Genomic DNA, 21,565 nt, shown 5'->3' with positions numbered 1-21,565 from the left:
CAATGGCACGCAGGCTTCAGTAATTGTGGTGCACGGGCTTAATTGTTCCACAGTTGGTGGGATCATCCCAGACCAGGTATCAAACCTGTGTCCCTGAATTGGCACCAGGGAAGTCCATGTGGGATCTTTAAGTTGTAGCATATGAGATCTAGTTCCCCAACCAGGAGTCGAACCCGGGTCCCCTGCATTAGGAGCGCAGAATCTCAGCCACTGGACTACCGGGGAAGTCCCTGACCCATGCCTTTTTGGTAACAGGTAATGGGGGTGTATGGGTTGTTCCCTCTGCGAGGGGATCAGAGGGACTAGAGAGGGAACGACTGCTCAGCAAGAAAGTTGAACTTAACTGCTTTGCCACAGGACACATCTGAAGGGCCAATAGGGAATGAGATCATGTTAATCAGAGCCCTTCCCCAGAGGAAAAGCCTCCCTGCTTCAAGCTTAACTCCCTGAGCAGGAGCATTTACATTTCATGCCCCAGAGAGGAGGCCAGGCTTGGAAGAGGGTGCGAAGTGGGTGGGAGTAGGTGGAAGCAGGCAGAGAGACACTCTTATCAGTTGAAGAGCTCCCAGGCCACCTCCCTCCCCAGCCCCCTAGCCTCTGTGCCTGAGCAGGCGCTCCATTTCTGCAAAGCCAGCAGCTCCTTGCCTTTGTCCACCAGATCACTCCGCAGGGCCAAAGTCCTCATCTGCTCTAGTGCTCTGCAGATTGCTCACGGGGAGAGGCTAGGGGGTCAGAGCTGGCCTTGTCCCAGCAGGAGACAGGGGATAAGGGAGAAGGGAAGGCAGGTCTCCATTCCCACGTCTGGTCCTGGCTTCTCAGAGTCCACCACGGCTGGCAGGCCTTTCTGGTAGGCTTCCTTCATCTTGTGGCTGCTGGGGAAGGAAGACTAGAAGCAGATAACAGTCACGGGCTAGGCAGCAGCCTGAGGCAGACAGCAGAAGGCACTGGCCTGGAAATCCGGCCTGTGGAGCCAAATAGCACCGTGGGGAGTCCCAGCTCCGCTCTTTCCAGGCCACGCAGCCTTGGGCACATGACTTACCCTATGTGGCTTAGTCTCTTCGTGTAAAACGTAGATAACATAACAGTTTCCATTCCATAGATGAGCAAATACCTGTGAAACTCTCAACATGAGCTATTTATATGAGCCTTGGCCTTCTCTGATATCTTCTGCCATCCCATGGATCTAGTGCCCACCTGTGACAGGGCCTAGGCAAGCCATTTCCCCTCCCTGCCTCACAGAATCCTCCTCCCCACTGCATGAGATAGGATTATTATCTCAGTATCCCAGATCAGAATGACTGGCTGAGTCATTCACTCAGAGTCACACAGCACGGAAAAGGCAGAGGTGAGCAGACCCCAGATTTGCCATCTGGAAGGATTAGGCCCTCTCCATGAAGCTGCTGTTCTCCTGCCCCTAAACTCCCTGTGTGAGTGTGAACGAGTCACTGGGTCTCAATTTGTTCATCTGTGGAATGGCCTAGCTGCCATCTCATGCTTAGGAGATCTGGTTGGTGTGGGCACTTCACTTCCAGCTGCCTCATCTATGCCCCCCAGGGTGCATGGACATGCCCCTCCAGGGGAGGAGAAGGAAGGAAAGTATGTTTAGACCCTGATTCTCCCCCATTTGGTTGTGGGTCCATGAGTAAATCCGTTACTCAATAATTCAATAAATATCTGAGTAACGCCGACTTAGAGCAGGGTGGGGTGGGGGCCAGGAAGATGAATAGGACACAGTTCTGCTCTCAAGGACCTCATGGTTTAGCAGATCCCTTAGCTTCCCTGGGCCTCAGTTGTCAATCTGCACAATGGGCCCACTGCCTCTGGTCTTCCAGGTGGGTGTTCTGGCCTCAGGGTCCTAAATTTGATGGCTGCAGATCAAGTGGGAGTGTGAGGGGACCTTCGATCTAGACAGTCCAATTTGGAGGGGGAGCAGTCTCACAGGTAGCCCTGCAGGCTGCTTCCCTCATCCATCCCACAGGAGTGTGTGCCATGTTCCCATTTCTTGGAATAGCCTTTTTTGATGAAAACTGACCCATATTCCTTCCTTGGAGATGTGAGAAGTAGAGGAGTTTGTTCAGAAAGAGGCAGATGGTGGGCTGGGCTGCGTCATCTCTTGCAACTCAGGAATATCCAACTCATGAGTGGATGTCCGACCTCTTCTCAGGAAGCTGGTTCTGTGAAAGGCTGGTCCTGGTCCCCTCTCTTCCAGGCAGAGGGGAACCCTCTGCACCACGGACCCAGTCTGTTACCCACAGACCAGTGGGCTCCTCTGAGATCACTTTAGCCCCAAACCCTTAAGGTCTTCATCTCTCCCATCTTCTCCAGCACAGGTAGACTCTTGTAAATTTCTTGGGTTAATTTGAACTGACAGAGGAGTTGAGTTGATTCATCTTGAATCTAATTGAAGTGAATTAACTTTGATGCCAGATTACAGGCTTCATCAAAACCTGTAGAAATTTGGTTTTTCTAAATGCTGGTCCAGGGACTTCCCTGGTGGTACAGTGGCTAAGACTCTGTGCTCCCAATGCAGGGGGCCAGGGTTTGATCCTTGGACATGGAACTAGATCCACATACTAGAGCTAAGAATTTGCATGCCCCAACTAAAGATCCCGCATGCCGCAACTAAGACCCAGGGCACCCACATAAATAAATAAATTTTTAAAAAATCAATCAATCAATCCATAGATCCAAAAGGCTTCAATTTTGACCCCTTGTTTCCATTTCCTTCTTGAGAGGAGTGGGGTTCGGTAATGGCTTCCTTTGGGAAACATCACCTTCCAGCAATACCCTCCCACATACTCTCAATTTGAGTTGAAAGATGCCAGAAAGGCTTCATGCCCAGAAGCTAAATAGAAGCCATGTGCAGGTCCTTCCTTTGTTCTGATTGTAGGTGGCACCCATGAGTACCGGCAGCGCCCAATGGCTAAGCTCTGGCTCAGGAAAAATTGGGATCTGCAGAAGGACATTTGGGTGTGATGGGCAAGGAGAAGGTTGCTGGCATCCTGTGAGTGAATGACGAGTGTGAGGGCTGAGAGGCCACCGTGACACCAAGTGAAAATTTTTGGTGTCCACTTCCTTGACCTTACAGAACCTGGCAGTGGTGACCACTTCCTCTTGGTAAACCACTGAGCTCTGGGGTCTGTGTTTCCTTCTCAGTGCCCTTTGCAGGCCGGGCCTCCTCCTGAGTGGTAAATGCCCACCCTTACTTCACCTGAGTGCGTTCCAGCCACTTCAGTCTTGTGGGGGAGGGACAGGCTCCTCATCATTGCTTCTGAGACAATAGCTCAGTGACCACCCAGACCAGACAACTCAGAGGGGGCTCTTGGCAGGTTTCACAGTCACACCAAGACTGGAACCCAGAGAGCCACCCAACTGTGTACCTCGCAGCCCCCCTAAAGGTTAAAATTTCCTATAGTGAATCCACTGGGTAACTTCTTCTCCAGCCCTCCCCATCTCAGTAACCAGCAAGAGCGTCCACCAAGGCGCCCAAGCCACAGAAAGCCAGACTTCTCCTTTGTTCTGCAGAGGCAAACCACCTCCAAACCGGTCATTTTACCATATAGAAATCTTTTGGATCCCCCTTCTCATCTCCATCTTGGCAACCTGAGACATCCCTTGTCTGGAAAAATACATGCATGGGTGCGTGTGTGTGTGCTCAGTCATGTTCGACTTTTTGCGACCCCACGCACTGTAGCCCACCAGGCTCCTCTGTCCATGGAATTCTCCAGGAAAGAACACTGGGATGCATTGCCATTTCCTTCTCCAGGGGATCTTCCTGACCCAGGGGTCGAATACACAACTCCTACATTGGCAGGTGAATTCTTTACCACTGCACCACCTGGCACACACCTGTCTTCCTAGTACTTGGTTAAATTCACCCCTCAAGTCTCGGCTCATGTTACATTCCAAGAAACAATCACGAGACCGTCACTAGGAGGATGGCTGGCAGGGGACACTGTGCTTTGAAACATTTTTCTACCCCATATTGAAAATTGACTCAATTCCCCACAGCCTCGTGGTCCCTGCTAGACAGAAGCTGAGTGATAAAAGCAGATGCTCTGGTCATATTTCCAGAGGCAGAAACTTTCCCACTCACAGTGGGGGTGAGGTCTAAGAAATCTCCAAATGCTGTCAGCCCTGCTGAGAATCACATCTCGCTTCACCAGAAAGCTCCCAGGAAATCAACTGGAAAACTTGCTGAGCACGAACTGGGAGGCTGGGCTCCGGCTCGGGGCAAGGGAGGCTATACATTGTGATCCGAGGTAAGTAAAGCCTTGGAGGTTTCCTGGAGGAGCAGGGGAGGCGTGGACACTCCACCACCTTAATGATGCCAACATCTCATGTACAGAAGGGACTTTCAGAGGCTGAACTCATGACGGGAAGTCAGGCTGGGACTGGCTTAGAAGTCAGGCACCTTTGAAGCCTCTGAGAGCTTAGGCAAGGTTTGGGGCCCAGGTGTGACACCAAAGATGAGAATTGGGACGGTCCCTGCAATGAGGGTAGAGAAAACATCAAGCTCCACATCCTGGCCATCAATTTACGAGTGCTGAAGAACACTCCGGAGCACCAGCAAAATCTTCAAAGAGCAGTGCCAATAAGGACCTTAGAATTCATCTAGTCCAATCCTCCATTTGATAAGCGGAGAAACTGAGTCTAGAGAGGGCAATGGACTTGCTCGAGACAACTAAAAACTTAGTGTAGTAAGTAATTAGAGCCAGAAACCCAGTCTCCTAGATTTTTCTGTGACATCAAACTTCCTTCAAATTTGGATGGCTCAGAACTGTCACCCTGCCTGCCTGTCATTTCTGCACACTGATGGCCACCTGGGAAGGCCAAGGAGAAGCTGGTGGAGAGTTGGAACTGACCTCTTCTGAGCTGGACACGTGTTGAATGAATACAGGAAGAGGGCACACCCTGAACTAACATTTACTGAGCACACATCACATGCCAGATACAGTGCCGTCTGTGCAGGACCTCATTGTGCTGGATTAAAGCTAGCTACACTTTTTGCTTATTCTTCAGTCAAAAGGTGAAATGTAATCCTTAAATCTAGGCTGGCCTTAGTGACTTGCTTGACCAAATAACAGATCTCTAGAATGCAGTGGAAGTGACATGTCAGAACTTCCGCAGCTAAGCCATGAGATGCCTTGCAGCTTCTGCAGGTGTTTCTTGGTCTCAGGGTACACCCTCTCAGCACCCCATTTTGTGAGAAGCCCAAGCACTTGGGGGAAGCCACATGTGGCCATTTGGGAGGACAGCCCCAGTTAAGCTCTCAGCCGAGAACCACATCAAATGGCAGCCATGGGAGTGAACTCAGCCTTCCTTAAGAGGCACAACCCCAGGGTAGCAAGAGTGAAGGAAACATGGAAATGAGGCAGGGAAGGAGGAAAAGCAATACAAGGTGGGGTGTCCCAGTGTGTCCCAGCCACATCGTATATCTTCGGTGTGTGGAATTGCTGAGCCTGGGAACAAGCCATCGCAGGGGAGATGGATGGGAGGGATCTATCTTCTGGCTCCTGTCTCTCGAAGTCCAAGGTTAGCTCTACAGGAAATTAACATGCGTGTGTGTGTGTGTGTGCTGAGTCACTTTAGTCATGTCCAACTCTTTGCAACCCTGTGGACTAGTAGCCCGCCAGACTCCTATGTCCACAGGATTCTCCAGGCAAGAATACTGGAATGGGTTGCCATACCCTCCTCCAGGGGATCTTTCTGATCCAGGGATTGAATCCACATCTCATATCTCCTGCACTGGCAAGCAGGTTCTTTACCACTGGCGCCACCTGGGAAGCCCCAGGAAATTAACACTCCCCTGAAAATTTGGGCTGCATTGGAGCTTTTGAAACAGTTTCTGGGAAAGCCAGGTCCTGCACCCCATGGCTCAGCACTTCATCTGAGCACAGAGTGATGGGAAGACTTCTGTGGGTACACTCAGTGGGCACCAGAGCCACCGTAGCTCCGACCTCAGTGAACATGATGGAAGTCCATGCCAAAGCCAGATCCTCCCTGCAGAAGAGGCTGAGACAGCAGGTGGGCTGAAGAGTGAGAGGCTGGGGTTTTCCACTGAGCAAGTGCCAGGGCCGGGAGGAACATCAAGACTAAGCAGCTCTGAGGAGAACAGAAACTAATATACAGGCATGTGCGTGCTCAGTTGCTCAGTCGTGTCCAACATTTTGTGACCCCATGAACTGTAGCCCACGTCTCGTTCATCTCCTGTTATTGACAGGCTGATTCTTTACCACTATGCCACCTGGGAAGCAGAGCTAATGTGAAAATAGGTCACCCCTCAATACCTGCGGAGGCATCATCGCTGGAGAACAAAGAGGCTGCAGGAGTTAAGGCCCTGCAGAAACACTAGGGCTGTGGCCAGCAGCCTCCCACCCTGGGTACAGCTCACGGCTGCCTCCCTCCCTCGGGCCCCGTGCATCCTGTCTCTCTCAGTTCACGTTCTCCAGAAGCAGCCCCTGAGAAGAGGATTCATGGGAAGGTAATTGATTAGGGCAGCCCTCACAGGAGGAATCAGTCAAGGCCTGGGGGAAGCCGGACGGGGTGGAGAGCAAGCCAAGCTGGGGTGGGACATGACCTTGGCAGAGGCCCACAGAGGGTAACCTCAGCCTGATCCTGCAGGGAACTCTGCTGTGTGAGTCGCTCCTGAGAGTCATTTCAATTCAGACAAGAGAGCTCAGCTTCCATACGTCCCCACCATCCATCATCAGTCGAGAGCCACCAGTGGGGGGCTTAAATTCCCAGGCACTTCTGGCTCTCTGCTAACCTCTGAAAAAAGAGCTGCTGGCAGATGAAAGCAAAGGCTTGCCAGAGGTGGAAAAAGGAACTAGAGGGATCCCAGTGAAGCCCCAGCATCTTGCTGTTCTATAGCATGTCCACAGCACACTGAACTGAGGAAAAGGAAGCTTTGGCCTGTTTTCACAGACTGCAAGCACGGCTCCTGAAAGCTGAGTTCTCAGAACTCCAGGGTTGTTTCTGAAGTGCAGTGTGGGGCTGTATGTGACACACTTCTGTCTAGGGTATTGAAAATCCACCTGGCTTTGGCAGGCAATAAAAATATTTGATGGGACCAAAAACCCTGCAGGTTTGATGATATGATGATGGTGGTGGTGGTGACGAAACGTGCTGGTGTCTAATTTGCTCTATGTCCCAAGCTCCTTAGATGTTTTCCTGACTTTGGATTTCCAGAGTCAGCAGCTTAGGCTGTAATGGAGGAATTGGATCTGCGAGTAGAAAGTCAGGCTCCCCCTGGGCCCCATAGAACACTGAACCATATCCACATGGGGGAAAAAAAAAAGAACACTGAACAATGCCACAGCTATTCAGGACTATATAAGTAGTGATGTTTTCCTCTTCCTTGTCTTGAAAGCTTTGTCTAATCAATCAGTAAATATTGATGGTAATTGACAATACTAATAACATCAGTCATGGCAAGAGCAGACACCAACACGGAACTTACTATGTGCTGTCCTAGGTGATTTTCCTACATTAACTCACTTAATCCTCACAGCTACCCCAGGAGGTAGGGATTGCTGTGGTCCTCATTTTACAGAGAAGGAAACTGAGGCACACTACAGTACATGAACTTGCCCAGTTACACAGCCAGGCAGTGGAGGGCCCGGGATGGGATGCCAGGCAGCCTGGTCCTAGAGTCTAGGCTTATAAAACATCCTTTCCCGCCTCTTTTGGTCACAGAGTCCTTCACAAGTTTGGTGTGGCAGACTATGCTTTTCCAAGATAGCCAAAGCCAAATCTCTTGACCAACATGTTCTGCTTATAACAGGACTTGGACATTCCTTTCATTAAACAGTGGAGTCTGTTTCCTCTCCTTTGAAACTGGGCAGGCTTTTGTGATTGGTTCGACTGATAGAATAACAGCAAAAGTGACTTTGTAACTTCTGAAGGTCAAAAAAGGGACCCAGGGGACTTCCCTGGAGGTCTGGTCAAGACTCTATACTCCAATGCAGGGGACACGGGTTCAGTCTGTTTGGGGAAATAAGATCCTATATGCTGCATGACAAGGCAAAAAAAACAAACCAAAAACAAAAAAATCTGAATCTGCCCAACTCTTAAGCTCATGCTTAAGAACACACTCTCCAGAGTTTCCCTGGTAGTCTGATGGCCAAGACTCTGTGCTCTCAATTTCAGGGCTCCAGGTTTGGACAGAGGAACTTGGCAGGCTACTGTCCATGGAGTCACAAAGAGTCAGACATGACTGAGCGACTAAGCACAGCACAGCAAGGAACTAGATCCCACATGTTGCAACCTGGACCCAGTGCAGCCAAATAAATAAATATTTAAAAAATAAAAAGAACACACTCACCTAGAAGATATTCACCCCAGTGGATGTCACAATCAGAGCCAAGTATCTGGAAGATTACTCTGGCACCATAAGCAAGATGGATTTGGGACAGCAGAGTGGGAAGAGGAGGCCAATTAGATGATAGCAATTGTCTTGATGACAGGTCATGAGGGTCTTTCTTCACTAGGGTGAGATCACAGTCTTGAGAAGCCCAGGGACAAGAAATAAAAATTCTCTGTATGCATCTCTGAAAGAAGAAAAATGTTGCAGGGGTAACATTCTTCAAGCCTTGGAATCTGAATCTAGATCTCATGATGGGGCTTGTCCTTCTTCCTCAGGGTTTCCTTCCAGAAGGAAGAGCCAGAAAATATAATCTCAGATCCTCCTTGACCTTTTAAAATTGCAGCATGAAAAAATAGGAACACACATGTAGACACCCCCAAATCACCATCTACTGGGTTTTATGAAGAACAAATTCAATAGAAGAAATGATCCTGAGACTGGTTTTGATATATGGTGCTTGACTCTAAAAGTTTGAGGTTCTCATACCCATTCACCAACTGTGTGGCCTTGGATGAGCCACTTCTCCATCTTGAAAATCACACCCGGTATTGAAGTTCTGTGCCTGTCTCAGTCCATCTCAAACTCACTGAAGGAGACTGTGGTCCTGAGGATTATGAAGATGTGATTTTATGTGCATGCATGCTAAGTCCCTCCAGTCATGTCCGACTCTTTGCGATGCTATGAACTGTAGCCCACCAGGCTCCTCTGTCCGTGGGATTCTCCAGGCAAGAATACTGGAGTGGGTTGCCATGCCCTCCTCCAATGGATCTTTCCCGACCCAGGGATCGAACCCATGTCTCTTGTCTCTCCTGGATTGGCAGGTGGGTTCTTTACCACTAGCGCCACCTGGGAAGCCCCAGATTTGATTGTATAATTGGACACAGTCCTGCACTCTTTCCTGCATCCACTGTCTTTATAATGTGACCGTATATCTCCTCCCATTAAGAGGGGATACAGCCCCATCCCCCACCTTGAATCTGAGCTGGCCTTGTGACTTTCTTTGGCCAATAGGATGTGATGGAAGTGACAATGTGTCAGTTTCAAGTACAACCGTCAGTAGGCTTATGCGCTCCTGTGCTTTCTCTTAGAACCAGGCACCTGCCACATGAACTAGCCCGAGCTAGGCTGCTGGAGGGTGAGAGAGCTGAGGCATCCCACCCTAGACCAGCTCATAACCAAGTGGCCTCACAGATGTGAGGGTGTCCAGCCTATATCAGCAGAGCTACCCAGCTGACCACAGGTGAGATGAGATGAGTGCCTGTGAACATGGATAGTCGTGAATGATCATGAATGATTCCTTTAAGCCATCAGGTTTTGTTTGGAGTGCTTGGTTAGATAGCAGTGGTTAATTGATGGCGATGCCAAAAGGACTTTGGCTGCTCAAAATTGTCATTACCAGAGAGCCTTTCAAAAGTCCCATGGATTCAGATTTGGCATCTCCACTTCATGTGGCAGGACACTGAGGTTCAGAGAGGGAATGTGGTTTCTCTTACGCCCGTAACCATTAAGCCATAAATTTGGAATATGGAGCCAGCCTACAGAATACATATCCTATGTTCTTTCTACCACGCTTCACCGAACACTGAGGATTCTTAGGCAACTGTCTGGCTTCTAGCCCTTGTCTGACTCCATGCACCATCCTGCCCCCTGTTATCATGTCAGTGAGTCGAATGGAGACGTCAAGGCCATGCCCGTTGGCCAAGCCTCCTGAACCACAGACAATGGGGAGAAGCTCACCTGTAGCACCCAGTTCTTCCTCCTTGCCCTCTGCCTTGCCGTGGGTGGAAGGCATGCTGGAAATGCTATCTCAGGAAACTGTGTGGTCCTCAGGACACTGGGGACAGTGAGCTATTCTACAGACAAATCTGAGAAGCCACAGTAACGCTGAGGAGCAGAAATGATGACCAGAGATGATCAGGGTAGGAGAAGTTCTCCCACCCAAGACCCATACCCAGGGGAAGGGCTCTGTTCTGAGAGTCCTGACACCTGACCGTGGGCTCACCCTTCCACCAGCTGGCTGAGTCTCTGACCAAGGCCACCTTCTCTGAGCCTGTTTCTTCATCTGTATGGGAGTCCCCACCACCTTTAGGATTCTGCATAGCATGATCTTTGGGGCCCAAACCACCGCCAGATTTTGAGGCTCCCTGTATATAAAGAAATGTCAAAAATGCCAAAACAGAGTTACAAAAATCAGGGTGTACTTTAGTTCTTACAATGAACAAATTAATCCTTTGAACCTCTCACCCCACCCAACCCACTACATTTCTACTGATCAACAGTGACAACAATAAGACTCTTAAGTGGAGGTCATTTGTAAGTGGATCCTGAACTTGAAGGTGAGAGTCACCTTCTGCTGTGGCTCAGTGAGTATCAGGAGCAGGAGGAGAGAGGCTTGACTCTCAGGCCTCAGTGATGTGAACCTCTGTTTGGCCACCTTTTAAGACAGGGGCCCATCTGGGCCCAAGACCAAGGCTTCCGTGGTCTTGGATCCCTGAGAGGGAGCAGTGGCCAGCTCCTGTAGGCACAGTGAAATGCCTACTTTGCATCTGAACTGGAAGAGAGTATCGCTGCAGAACAGATACAATAAAACAGATCATGGAAAATTTAATGGCCCGTGGTCGGCAATCACTGAATTATTTATGCCATCTCTGCCTCTTCCGAATCCTCAATTGCTCTGCCCCCAGCAATGCATCCCTGGCCGTTTGCAGACTGCAGGGTAACGGGGCCTGGAAAGAAAATGGGGCCCAGTAGCCAAGAGGCTGGAGGTTTCTGGATAACCTTGGGCCAAAATTGCTTCCCATCTCTTGGCTTCATTTTCTCATCTGCCAAATTAGGGGGTTCTCTTCCATGAGCTAATAACAACTTAAATTTATGCCACTCTTTTTGTTCATAGATGACTTCCATGTCCCTTCATCCTGTCCCACCCCCTGGGAGGCAGGCAGGACTGATATTACTATCATTCCCTTTTTCCAAAAAATAACATGAAGCTCAAAATTGTGAAAAGCCTTGGCCAAAGTCAAAAGGACAAAAAGTCGTGGAGAGATTTCCCAATTCGATCTGTGTGTAGACAGCACACAGACTTCAACTTCTCTCCTTACCAAAGTCCAGCTGGAAGAAAGTCAGAAAAGATACTCAGAGAAAGAGTAAACTCATATCAGACCATAAGAAAGGATGCTATTAGTGAACCGAAATATGGAAGAATTTCTGAAAGGTTTCAAGAATCAGTTCAGTTCAGTCGCTCAGTCATGTCCAACTCTTTGTGATCCCAAGCACACCAGGCTTCCCTGTCCATCAACAACTCCCAGAGCTTACTCAAACTCATGTCCATTGAGTCAGTAATGCCATCCAACCATCTCATCCTCTGTCATCCCCTTCTCCTCCTGCCTTCAATCTTTCCCAGCATCAGGGAATTTTCTTCTCATCATGTGGCCAAAGTACTGGAGTTTCAGCTTCAGCATCAGTCCTTCCAATGAATATTTAGGACTGATTTCCTTTAGGATTGACTGGTTGGATCTCCTTGCAGTCCAAGGGACTCTCAAGAGTCTTCTCCAACACCACAATTCAAAAGGAATATGGGATCCAATTGATTGAGAACCAGAGCAAGGAAAGTGTCACTCCTTGCAGGCCCAGGAGGGACTTGTCACTGAAGCCAGAACCTCAGAGAAATAGCTACAAAAACAAGAATGCTTTGGGGCAAATGAAACTGCTTGATTCATAGCTGGGCCAGTTGTTCCAGCCCCTTCTTAAAAGTGCAGAACCACTGGCCTTGGCATTCAACCCCAGGAAAAAGTCAAGAACACTGTCAAAATGAGGGGTTCTGTAGCCTTGCCCTTCCTGACCTCCTCCACAGACTCAGGGGGTAAAAACAAAGGAGAGAGAGTCCAGGGTGGGAAAAAAACGTGGTCTGTTCTAACAATGTGTCTCTATATCTATATTAGCATATCCATGACTGATACATGGGATCATGACGTCAGTACCATGTGGAGGTTGCATTGGTTTATACAGCACTTTTGCCTGAATACTGTGATATGTGCCACCAAGTAATAGCAGCTGAATGCAACGCAAGCTGAACCCAGAAGCACAGAGCACAGGACACAGTCCCCATGCAGCCACACTCCTCCTCACGGTCACAGCATTGTCTTGGGAGGGTTTATTACATGGTGCTCTGTGTTCTCTGTGTATTTTGCTCTCATTTTCCTAACTCAGAAACCTACAACCAGACTTTCCTGGTTGTCCAGTGGTTAAGATTCTGTGCTTCCACGTCAGGGGGTGTGGGTTTGATCCCTGGTTAGGGAATAAGATCCCAAATGCCATAAGGGCCAGCCGAAACAAAAAAAAAGTCTGCACTCTACCTCATACCTCCTTTTATTATGATACTCTTGCTTTAAAAAAAAAAAAAGTTAAGCTTTACATTTACTGTAAATTTTTTTTTTATTAGCAATTTATCATGTATTTTTTTAAGCCCCAGTATTTCAACAACTTGGGTTGCTATTACTTTTGGGAATGATCTGATGATGATGTGGCATGACTTTTGAGTAACTTACCCCTACCCTTGTTTTTCCCATTAGTCTTCTTCTTTTTGATGTGCAATTTGAAGAATTTAAGGATTTTTGGCATCTCATAAATCAAAATCTCTGTAACTGAGGCTTTCCACATTCAGAGGAAAGTCATCTTACTTCAGCAATGGTGGCAGGTCAGGAGCGTGCATTTCTGCTCCCTGTCAGCAAGCCTCACCCAGACAGTTCCAGGACCCCAGGCCCATGTAGGAGAGAGGCCTACTCCAGAAGATCTATATAAACATATATCCACACAGAGGAAAGTCCCATCTGAGCCAGTACTTACCAATCTAGCTTTTTATTCACACACACTAATGGCTGCCTGAGAATGACTAAGTTCTGAGGAAAACCACCACAGAAAAGAGAAGGATCAAAGTGAACAGAGCAACTGAGAAGGAAAAACAGAGATGACACAGCAAACAGAAAACAAATGCTAATTCACTGACTGTTACATCGGTAACACAAAAGCAACTTGCCATGGTGGGGGTGGGGGTGGGGAAACAGGAACAAACAAAATTTAAAAGTTCTTAGAATTAGAAACACACTGGCTGAAATGAAGAACTTAATAAAAGGGTTGAATAGTAGAAAGACCAAATCAAACAATAAAGCCTAGGAACTGTATCAGAATATAGATTAAAATGTCAAAGTGGTTTTTAAGATGAGGAAAGACAAAAGGAGATGGAGGCTAGATCCCAGAAAGCCAATACTCAAATAATAGGAATTTTAGACGAGAACTGAAGCCTTGAAAGGGAGAAAGTGTTAGTCATTCCGTCATGTCCGACTCTTTGTGACTGTAGCCCTCCAGGCTTCTCTGTCCAAGGAATTCTCCAGGCAAGAATACTGGAGTGGGTTGCCATTCCCTTCTGCAGGGGATCTTCTCAACCCAGGGATTGAACCTGGGTCTCCTGCATTGCAGAAAGATTCTTTATCAGCTGAGCCAAGGATTAATCAAATAAGGAAATTCTCCTTAGCTGATGAAAGAAAGATTTCTTTTTTTTGGTTAAAAGTTGTCATTGCATTATCAAAATTCTTTTGTTTATCTTTGAGGGAAACCAAATCAAATCTTGTAAAGAGAACATGAATGTATTGTCTGATATGACTCCAGTCTCACCTGCCTCCAGAGGTTCATGATTTGACATTCATTCATTCTCTCTCTCCCTTTCTCTCTTTCACTCTCATCCTCCTCTCTGACTACCTGGGTTGGGTTCAAGCCCAGACAGGCTCTTTAGTTGTTGTGGCCAAGAAGTTCTCCAGAAGCTCCAGTCTTACTTTTTCCTTCCACCAAACACAGATAAAAAAGCATAACCCTCTTTCTCAGCATCTAAATCATCTCTAAAAAGTACTTCGATTGGCCTGACTTGGATCACATGTCCATACCTGAACCAGTCTCCTAGCTGGAGAAAAGAAACCCTCAGGTTGGATCCTCTTCATTAACAGAAGTCATGTGAAGAGAGAGAGAGAGACAGTGACAATTCCCAAGGGAAAGAGAAGCAGGCCAACCAGAAAAGTAGTAGCCTTCTACTATTCTCACCAAGTACAGAGCTGGTGCAGTGAAAAAAGATACACACTTTGCAAAAAATTGGGAAAGTTTCTGAAGCCCAATGATCAAGAGGAAATCTTAAACCTTCTTAAGGGAAAAAATGGAAAAATATCTGAAAATAAATAGCAGTCAAACTGAATTAGATTTTTTTCTTTTACAACAGAACTTTCTAGAAGGCAACTGAACAGTAACTACAGCAATCTGAAAGGAAACTCAGTTGGAATCTCTTATTTAAGTGCAAGGTCACAGTAAAGACATTTCAAAATATTCAAGGACTCAAATTTACTAGCTTTGTAACTCCACCTATGTTATACACATTTCTTTTTATAACATGAAAATAGGAACTTTTACTAATCTACAAAAAAAATTTTTCTAAGGCATATCCATAAAGATTTCATAATATAAGGAGGCATATTGCTCATTAAGAAGGGGTTCTACAAGAAAAACACTTACTAAGTTAGCAACTCTGAGAATGACCAGGTCAGAGATGAATTAAATGCCCAACTTCAGAAGGGATGGGCAGCTTTAAAAAAATAAAAGCTTAATAAAACACTTACTGTTAATATGGACATTTCTTCATCATCTAGTGTATTTGACAGAAATTAACCTTTTAAAAGTTTTACCCATGACACTTTCAATAATTTAATTAGTATAAATTCATCCCCATATTTTGTCAAAATAGTGTTTTCACCTTTTAATAATAACAAGCGTTCCACACACTCCACTCCAGTGCCCTCGACCAGAGAAGGACACTTCGCCAGAGGGAACACGTAAAAATTCTGTTCAAAATCTCACCAAAGCTAATACACTGATTTTTTTCCAAGCAAGGCTTTATTGGAGCCCCTGCTACAGCGAGAAGGAGCTAGAATAAGCAACAGTTTCCTTTCCTGGCACACCTCTTCAGGGAGAGACAAACTTGTTTCTTACATGGGGTGAGGGTGAGGGTGTGTCCAGGGGTCAGTTTGGAGGCATGCCATAGGTGGTTTGCCCACACTTTAGGTGGTGTTGTGGTGTGGATGAGGGTGGTGCTTGCCCTTTTCCCTGCTTTTGCTCCCAGCTCTTCAAAAGTGGCAGTTAGGTTTTTGGTATCTTTGTATCTTTTGTCCAGAATTGGCCCCAAATGTGCATGCATATGGTTATTTTTAGCCCTTTATAGTTTCTTTGTATTTTGTTGCTCAAGGAAAGGTGTATGCAGGTGCAAGCATTGCAGCACTCCCCCCTAAGAGAATCTACACTCTTATTCTTAAGAGGTAAGGGGCTGAAAGTCTCTCCTAAAACTTCTTTCTACTGGAAAGGAGCCATTTGACCCTAGCCTCCCTTAGAGGTGTAGAAGTCCCTCCTTGACTGTTCCAAGGACCTGTAGGAACCTGGGCCACTTTCTGCTGGAATGGACAAAATCTCACTATGAAATCAGAGAGATTGATCCAAAGAGCTGAGATGTTACACTCGTGCATTATGACAGTATTAGGTCATGAACATGAGTTGATAAATTATGATGCATTAAATGGCAATGTTTCATGAAGGAGGCTGAACTGCTCTTCATATCTGAAACTTAGTTAGCAAGTGTCTGCATTTCCTAACCTCAGAAGCTGCAGTCTTTTTAAGGACAAAGGTTCAGTGCTCAGTGTTCTTAGCTCAACAACGCAACTTAGTTCACAAGATATTTTGGCAACTTTTAATCTGAGCAAGAATAAGTGCTTTTGAAAAATAAGGCTTTAAGATAGTTTTCGACTTTAGGGCTGAACTTTAATAGAATGTGAAAGCTTGAACCCTTACACTTTAAACAAGCAAAGCCTAGAAATTACTGATTGGTTCAAGATGGTTTTATGGAAAAACTAATCTGTAACAAAAATTTGACATTCAGTGTGAAGGCTCCATGGTTTGAGCAAAGTTTATAAAGGTTCCCAGGGGCTGGGACAGAGCAGGAGAGGGTCTGGACATTTACAGCAGGCATTTTCTCTTCATCGTCTTAATGGGAGGTGGGCAGAGGTTGTCTCAGATAGCTTCATCCAACACTGTGTTGTTGTTGTTGTTGTTTTTCAGTAGCCAAGCCGTGTCTGACTCTTTGTGACCCCATGGACTATAGCATTCCAGGCTTCCCCGACCATACAGATGGCTAATAAACACATGAAAAGATGCTCAACACCACTATTAGAAAAATGCAAATCAAAACTACAACGAGGTATCACCTCACACCTGTCAGAATGGCCATCATCAAAAAATCTATAAACAATAAATGCCAGAAAAGGAAACCCTCTTGCTCTGTTGGTGGGAATGCAAATTGATACAGCTGCTATGGAGAACAGTATCGAGATTCCTTAAAAAATTAGGAATAAATCTACCATATGACCCAGGAGTCCCATTATTGGTCATCTACTCTGAGAAAAACCATAACTGAAAAAGACACGTGTACCCCACTGTTCATCACAGCACTATTTACAATAGCTAGGGCATGGAAGCAGCCCAGATGTCCGTTGACAGATGAATGGATAAAGAAGTTGTGGTACATATACACAATGGAATATTACTCAGCCATAAAAAAGGAGTGCATTTGTTTCAATTCTAATGAGATGGAAGAACCTAGAGCCTATTATGCCGAATGAAGTAGGTCAGAAAGAGAAACACAAATAGCATATATGAACATATATATATGGAATATAGAAAGATGTTGAGGACTGATGAACCTATCTGCAGGGCAGCAGTGGAGATGCAGACAGAGAGAACAGACTTGTGGACACAGGGCAGGGGAAGGAGAGAGTGGGACAAATTGAGAGAGTAGCGTTGAAACATACACATTACCGTGTGTAAAACAGATATCCAGTGAAATTTGCTGTATGATACAGGGAGCTCTAATTTGGTGCTCTGTGACAACCTAGAGGGATAAGATGGGATGGGAGGTGGGAGGGAGGTTCAAGAGGGAGGGAACATATGTATACCTTGGCTGAGTCATATTGATGTATGGTAGAAATCAAAAGAATATTGTAAAGCAATCATCCTCCAATTAAAATAAATTAATTAAATTTTAAACATTATTATAAACTAACAAACAAAAACATTGTTTTGAGTGTCAAGCACTCCAGGTATTACACAGCCTGGATCTCCTTCACCATAGCTAAACCCTGCAGGTAGGTGACAATAATCGGCTTGTTCTCCTCTGTTTCTCAGTCATTGGCTTTATCATTCCTACAATCAAGTTTAGTCCCCACCAGGATGATAGCAGTGTGGGGACAATGATATCACACTTCAAGTAACACTTCGCACGGACATTTTCCAGGGATGCAGATGTCACAAGAAAAAAGCAAAAAAGAAAACACCTGTTTGTAGATAGGACAGGGGACGTAATCTGTCAAAATCTTCTTGGCCAACTATATATTCCATAAGCCCAGATTCACTGATTTTCCATCTATCATGACATTAGCAGAATGACAGTGGGGATATATTCTCCAAGAAATGCATTGTTTGTATAACTGATCAGTAGGCAAGTTTTCCCTGTAGCTAGGTCTCCCACCACCACGCACTTGATGGCTTGCCCCTGGACCGCTCACTGAGTCCAGCGGGAGACACACTGAGGCAAGAAGCAGCGAGCTCACTGCGAGGCTGAGGGTGGTGGAGGACAGGGTGTCTGGGGCCGTGGTCCACACCACCTCGTCCTCCCTCCACCAACTGAAAGCTGGAGCCCAACAACGGCCACCACCCAAAGCTGGGGAAAACTGCAGAGAAACAGGAAGTGGCCTCTCCACTCACATCTAGCCTCCCCACCTCCATATGGTGCTGCTGCTCCCAGGCTCTGGAGTGGGACTCCACATTTTCTGAAAAAATTCCTTGAGGATGTACCCCAGAAAAATGAAAACAGAATCCAAGAAAGAAGACAACAGACTCTAGAAGTCATAGAACTAATCCAGGAGAACAATGAAAAGAAATACCAGTAGGACAGCTGTGAAGCTGGCCTAATGAGAAATTAGCTCCAATCAGAACAAGACATCAGAAGAGTCTGCGAAGAACAACCTCAAAGAAAACAGTGTTAGTCAATCCTGTGAGGAATACGCTAGGATGCTAAGTGCCGTCATGGAATTAAGGCATGCAGCACTTCTGAGCAACAAGGATAAGAAAGGTAATTAGTGACTCTGGGAAAGCCAATGAACTGTACATGAAAGTCACACCCCAAATAAAATGTGATCTAAATTGTGGCATGATTCTGAGCCATTAAAGAGGTGTAGGAAATTGTGCTTTCTGATTCCACAAAGCCAAGCCACCATTGGTCAGGTAGTGTGGGCAGAAGCTGGTAACTGTTGAATGCTTGGGGCTCACACATCATCTGTGTGGTTTTGTATCAGGAGTAAGTAATAATTATTTCCTCCGGATGTGTTTGTTCTTTTTGAAAGTGATTGAATATGTCAATAATTTATCTTGACAAGTTATCCTAACAGTAGGCTTACCTTTTAAAAAAATTATTTTTAATTTAAAAATATACACATAGATAGATGAGTTTAGTCTGTTTGTTTAGGGATCAGTTGTACCTTTTGATTTTTACCAGAGAAATGTTTATTTTCTTCTTAAACTAGCAATCATTAAGAAACTAGAAATCATATAGTTAAAATAAAACATTACAGCTTAAACCTCTCAATTTAACTTTAAGTTAAGAAAATAGAAATGTGTAAGGATTAATGTCTCTTATTTTGAAGAAAAACCTACTTGAAGTTCCATAGTGCTTTCTAACTTTAGTTTATTCTTCTAACATTGTCCAGTGAAAGTAAATTTTATGTGTTTTCCTCAATGTTAATCATTATCTTTGGGTAATGAGATTTTAGGATGCTGGCAGATTTAGGTGTTCTTTTTTATATATATATTTTTCTGAATTTCCACATCTTCTACCATAAACTTGTATGATTTTTATAGTAAAAAGTAAAAAGGAAGAATGGGAAGTTGAGCTATATACATTTTAATGTAGAAATATGTCTAGTACATTTTTATAAACCCAAAAAACCAATTGATGAGCATGACATAGTATATATGTGTATGTGTGTGTCTATGTGTGAAATCTGGAAAGATAATTGTCACTAGGGTGTGAAGTAGAGACACTAGCAGGATGAGGGGAGGGAGTCTATCATATTTATTTGTTTCTGTTCTGAGCTATATATCTTTTTTTCAGTGTGCCCATAGTAATTTAATAAATAAAGACATTTCTAAAAGCAGTGGTGGAGAGAGGTCGACCCCTGAGCTTCCAAGTATACAAGCATGCTTACTCCCCTCCAGCTCTGGTGAGCAGCCACACAGGGAAGAACAGTCTCTCTTTCTTCCTCCATGCAAAAGAACCTTCCCGAAAGAGAGGCTGTCCCATGGTAAGCAGAGAAACACCTCCAGGCTTGACCCACATAACTGCTGCCCAGCGGGCTCTGGGGGAAGGGACCAATGGGGGGATGACCTGATGCAGGTAGACCATGCACCCAGTGCTTGCCGGAGAACGGAGTGAGCCTAGGAATGTGGTCCATGTGTGGAGTGGAAGCCAGGAGGGAGAGGCCCACTGCTCAGGGAGGCAGTCAGCGTTGAGGTATCTGTCAGAAGACAGTGGGCTCACTCCTTCTCAGTCCACACAACCCCCTGGCCCTTCCCATCTACTCCGAGGGGTGGTGGTCATACTTACATCTGTTTTTTTTTCACCATGGGGCATATGGAACTGACCAAGGATCAAACCCCTGCCGCCTGCCTGGGAAGCAGGGAGTCTTATCCGCTGTGCCACCAGGGAAGTCCCTTATCTACATCTTTACTCTCTGGGCTTGTCTCTATCTGGGGCTTCAGGCCTAGATATCAAATTATCTTCTGAACAACCCTACTTGAAAGTCCCAGGGACTCCTCGGACTCAACCTGCCCCAAAGTAAGCACCAAACCTCCAGCCTCATGCCCTGTGCTTAGTCACTCAGTCGTGTCTGACTCTTTATGACACCATGGACAGTAGCCCGCCAGGCTCCTCTGTCCATGGGATTCTCCAGGCAAGAATACTGGAGTGGGTAGCCATTCTCTTCTCCAGGGGATCTTCCTGACCCAGCGAACAAACCCAGGTCTCCTACATTACCCACCTGCTTTCCCTCTGGGACTTGGTCAGTTCCACTTCCGCCCACCCCACCACACAGACCAGAAACTGGCAGTCACCCTTCACTTTTCCCTCTCCCTTCCTCCCACGCCCAATCAATCATCAAATCCCACCTACTTCTAATTTTCTCTCCTCTTGGCACAAAACCCCACTTCTCTCCTTCCCCCTGCAAGAGCAGCAGCCTCTGTCTCCATCAGCATCAAGTGGCACTGCCAACCTGGCAAATGGTACCCCCTCCCCAACCACAGTCCCACTGCTGGCTCCCTTCTTCCCATTCCTTCTTCTCAGAGTGACCTTCTAAAACATACAAACCTGCTCCTGATATTCCCCTACTGCTTCCCTTGTAGCTCAGTTGGTAAAGAATCTGCCTGCAATGCAGGAGACCCGGGTTCCTTTCCTGGGTTGGGAAGATCCCCTGGAGAAGGAAATGGCAACCGACTCCAGTATTCTTGCCTGGAGAATCCCATGGACAGAGGAGCCTGGTGGGCTACAGTCCATGGAGTCGCAAGAGTCGGACAAGACTGAGCGACTAAACCAACACCACCACAGACTCTTTGGAAGCACCCACAGCTCTTTGCTCCCAATCCTCTCCTTTACTCAAAAGCAATGTCCTGCACAATTGGTCCCAGCCAGCTACTCTAGCCTCACCTCTTACCTCCTCCCCTCACATAAGATCAGCCAAGTGAATGTGCTTCATTCCTTAGAACCTTCCACACACTCACTCACCTCTGGCCATTGGATTGTATCATACCTGCTCTTCTCTCTATCTGGGGCAATCTACCTATTCCGCTCTTCTCTTCACTATTTACCTGCCAGATCCCAGTTCAGGTGCCTTGGGAAGTTTGACTGGATCAGGTATCCCTCCTATGAGTCCCTAGTATCCTATACATTCTCCCATGGGGCAAAGATCCCAAGGTATGATGATTGACTTCTGAATAAATCCATGTCCCCTGCTAGAATGTTACTGGGGGCAGTGAATGGATAGGTGAATACATGGATGGATGAGCGAGTGG

The 21,565-nt window shown here is 46.3% G+C and overlaps 1 pseudogene; it reads right to left on the bottom strand.

Moving 5' to 3' along the window:
- Positions 1-730: 730 nt before the first annotated feature.
- LOC145513808 (ras-related C3 botulinum toxin substrate 1-like) lies at positions 731-21,288 on the bottom strand (annotated as a pseudogene).
- Positions 21,289-21,565: the final 277 nt, after the last annotated feature.

This window comes from Giraffa tippelskirchi, chromosome 7, assembly GCF_054371585.1.
Source record: "Giraffa tippelskirchi isolate mGirTip1 chromosome 7, T2T-mGirTip1v1.2.pri, whole genome shotgun sequence".
Lineage (NCBI taxonomy): Eukaryota > Metazoa > Chordata > Mammalia > Artiodactyla > Giraffidae > Giraffa > Giraffa tippelskirchi.
The sequence above is the reverse complement of the archived record's forward strand: the minus strand, read 5'-3'. Positions and strand labels throughout refer to the sequence as shown.